Source organism: Apis dorsata, unplaced genomic scaffold (assembly GCF_000469605.1).
Source record: "Apis dorsata unplaced genomic scaffold, Apis dorsata 1.3 scaffold_217, whole genome shotgun sequence".
In the NCBI taxonomy this organism is placed as follows: domain Eukaryota; kingdom Metazoa; phylum Arthropoda; class Insecta; order Hymenoptera; family Apidae; genus Apis; species Apis dorsata.
In genome coordinates this window covers 668,017-671,952 of record NW_006263500.1, presented here as the reverse complement: position 1 = coordinate 671,952, position 3,936 = coordinate 668,017, and the positions used below count along the sequence as shown (strand labels likewise).

Sequence of the window (3,936 nt, the reverse complement as noted above, 5' to 3'; positions counted from 1 at the left end):
TGTTGGTATGAAGAAAATTAAATTGGAATGATGAATTTGAAATATGGAATATTTAAGTATCGATGTATAGAAAAGGTTAAAAATTGTAATTGGTGAAAATAACTTGGAATTATTTTGGAAACGAGTGCTAAGTGTTGTATGAAGAAAATTGGAATGATGAATTTGGAGAAATATTTAAATATTGACATCGAGAAAATTAAATTAAAAAATGAAGTGATGAATTTGGAATATTTAAGTATCGATGTATAGAAAAGGTTAAAAATTGTAATTGGTGAAAATAACTTGGAATTATTTTGGAAACGAGTGCTAAGTGTTGTATGAAGAAAATTGGAATGATGAATTTGGAGAAATATTTAAATATTGACATCGAGAAAATTAAATTAAAAAATGAAGTGATGAATTTGGAATATTTAAGTATCGATGTATCGAGAAGATTAAATTGGAATTGGTAAAAATAATTTGGAAAATAATTTGGAGATGAAACAAGTGATAAGTGTTGGTATGAAGAAAATTAAATTGGAATGATGAATTTGAAATATGGAATATTTAAGTATCGATGTATCGAGAAGATTAAATTGGAATTGGTAAAAATAATTTGGAAAATAATTTGGAGATGAAACAAGTGATAAGTGTTGGTATGAAGAAAATTAAATTGGAATGATGAATTTGAAATATGGAATATTTAAGTATCGACGTATAGAGAAGGTTAAATTGGAATTGATGAAAATAATTTGGAATTATAGATTTGAAAAGTTTAAGCGTTGGATATCAGGAAATAACATTGAAAGCTTTTTGATTTATGGATATAGAGGTAGGAAGGAATTTGAGGATATGCTAAAATTATTGTTATGTTGTTATTTTTGAAGGAAGGTTTAAAGTTTTATGACGCAAATTCTTTCTAAAAATACTAGTGAACGTCGCGATGTGTATCCAAAGAATTAGCACCGAATGGAGGTGTGTCTAATCTGACGATTGCGTGTGCAAACACGTTTGTCGATTCGTTAAAGTATTTATTTTATTTATTTTGCAACAATGCCTCGTGTGATATAAAATCCCTCCATTTTAACGGAATATAACGAATCTTATTTGATGCATGTAATGTCAATCGTTAAACTGATCTTGTTAAACGCATACTCGACAGTTGACTGTGACTATTCCGATCATATATAAATAATCTCGTATCTATTTGGAACAAAGTTATATTCGAACCTTATCTGTTCCAAATTAATCATCACACATTTATACGTATCAATCCATTTTAACATGGCATAAAAGAAACATTACACGCATAATTTTCACAATATTCGTTAAAATATCTTATCTATATACAACTCTTTTTACTTTAACAATCGGTAAATTCTTTTCAGACAATTTTCACAAAGATATTACGTAAATACGATAACTCGAAGACGAATCGAAAATCTGACATACCCGATCGTGACGTGACGACGAAAACAATGTGTCTTGTCGTCATATTTCCACGTTACCGAACTCTACTCTGTTTCCACGAGCACGAGATTATGCGCGTGCGGAATGTAAGCAGCGATCGGATCGCTGGTAAACACGAAGAAATAGCGGAATGCGATATGCAAATCGGTATCAGTGGCGTAGGTGTAGTAGTTTGAGCAACAGTTGAAAAAGCTACGTGATGGAGTATTTTTTTATTACATCATCATTTAAATTTGGTAACTATTCGACCACTGTTATTCGCAGAAATCGAACATCGAATTAAATCATATGCAAAAACTTATTTATTAATCCTATGAATCCGATTTCAATCGGATAAAAAAGTTCCGTTGTTGTTATTTTACGATAGAAATATATACATGTTAAATATATTTTCAAAAATTAAAAATTAACAAAAATAAAAATTTCTTCTCCACGTTCCTCGCACCTTCCTTCTCCGAATCGAGGAAAAGAATCGAGAAAGCTTTCTCGATTATTATTGCCTAATATAAACGCGTAAAGCCAATCCATGGGAATTTTGCATTTGGTTTAATAGAAGGATGGTCACAGTCCATCGTTATCAGAATTTTATCGCGAATTTACGATCCCGAGGCCGGTCGTCGTGTAGCCCAGGTTATTGACTTCTCTTGTATACGCACGTAAAACGAGCCGCGTACACGGCACGCATGGAATAATTATTCTCAATAACCTATATATTGTCGCAATTTATACGTGGAAGACGCATTAATGAATATATCATTGGCCCTGCCGAGTCGACGATCAATGGGTAAATGAGTGGACGTTGAATAACCGGGCGAATCAATTAGTCCAACATCCCTTTCAACCGTGACTCCCTTTCCTTCCGTTTCGATATCGATTAATTCGCCATTAGCGGCAGATTAAGTCCGGACATAATTAATGACCTCTATGGCTTCGATGAATTCGACTTGGCCCACGCTTCTTCGAGCTATCGTCCTTCGACGACGAGAGTTTGCGTCGAGCCAACGATGGGTACGCGGATAGAAAGTCACCTACGCGTTTCGAGAATGAATTTTCGATTCCATAAACGCGGCCGTGGCGCCCGATTTATATAGAGAGATCGGGAGTAAAATATCGTGATCTAGGATCGATTATTTAAAGATCGAATTTTCATTCATGATTTTCGTTGCAACGAAAGAAGACAGCGAGTTATAAATAAAAAGAAAAATTAATTTAAACGTTAATCGGATTACTAGTTGAAATTCTCGTTCTGAATTAAAGATTGATTAGCTGCGTACATTCAATTACATATAAAGTGAAATCTTTGTTCCAGAATAATGATAACTAACCTTTTCTTTCTCTTTTTTTTTTCAAACACAAAGTATTTAAAATCTTCAATATAACTCTTCGTTTCAGAATAATAATTAATATCGAGTTTCCGATGCTCAACTCTCTCATTCATCGATGTACAATAAAAAAATAAACATGGCGCTCGCAAATCGGTCAAGGAATCACTATCCCACGATAAAAACTGTGCATATTCATCGCAAACGAAATCATAAATATTCCAACCAGAAAACATGAAAGAAAATTAATCAGAGATATCGCCTATCCCCGTCCATCGATCCAACAATCCGTCGACGCATTATTGCATCGCGGAATTTCGTACCGGTTCGATACCGGTTTTTCGGGACAATGTCACGAAGAAAACTTGTTGCATAGTATAGGATAGCGTTCGTCGACCGGTTTTCGCGTGTGCGCGATACGAAATCGACTCACCTCGTTGTCAATCCACCCTGCCCGCATCGTGTATCCTCGTCGTCATCGTGGATAGATGGTCGATGATCGATCAGCACGATGCTTGTTTGTTACGCGCCAAGAAGCGGGAAAATATCGAGGTGTGCACGTAGAACGATCGGGACAAATCCACGCGCTGGTCCCCGTACAGACTCGAAGAGGTGACTGGGAGATTCTGAGGACCGTCGGTTCTGGTTCACGACTGGTTCTTCTCCTTCTCCTTCGGCCTCTGGCCCCTTCCATGCTGGCTGCACAGCACCAAGGAAACAGAGACGCGTATACCCGTGTCTGCGAACATTAGACGAAGTCGGATAAGTCGTGTGTTCGAAATAGAAGAGGAGAGGAGAGTGAGGAGGGAGAGAGAGGGAGAGAGAGCGCGCGAGATGCTGGAGAGATTCGAGCAGAGACGCCAGGCAACGGCAGGTTGCTCCTTTCGAAGGGAACCTTCGGAGGGACGGGGTGAAGCTCCGGCTAGGCCCCACCGGGTGAAAAGAAGTCGATCAGGTAAGGGTCAGGGACGCATTCGCAACTTTTGCCTCGGTCGCCAGATGCTCCATGTTGTAAAGGATAAAAAGATTTTTTTCATACAACGATCGAAACTGCGTAATAGGGAATGTAGAAAACGTAATATAAAAAGATATGTTGATGAATGATAAATTAATGGTGATATTTTATTATGAGATGGAAATATAAATTGTTTAATGGATAGGTGTA

The 3,936-nt window shown here is 36.8% G+C and overlaps 1 protein-coding gene across 1 annotated transcript in view; it reads right to left on the bottom strand.

Moving 5' to 3' along the window:
• Nucleotides 1-3,482, bottom strand: part of LOC102680383 (KN motif and ankyrin repeat domain-containing protein 1) — a 53,804-nt gene extending 50,322 nt beyond the window's left edge. Inside the window, exon 1 of the mRNA XM_031510266.1 lies at nt 3,205-3,482. The gene's annotated coding sequence lies outside the window, so the exon portion shown is untranslated. The remainder of the gene's footprint in view (nt 1-3,204) is intronic.
• Nucleotides 3,483-3,936: the final 454 nt, after the last annotated feature.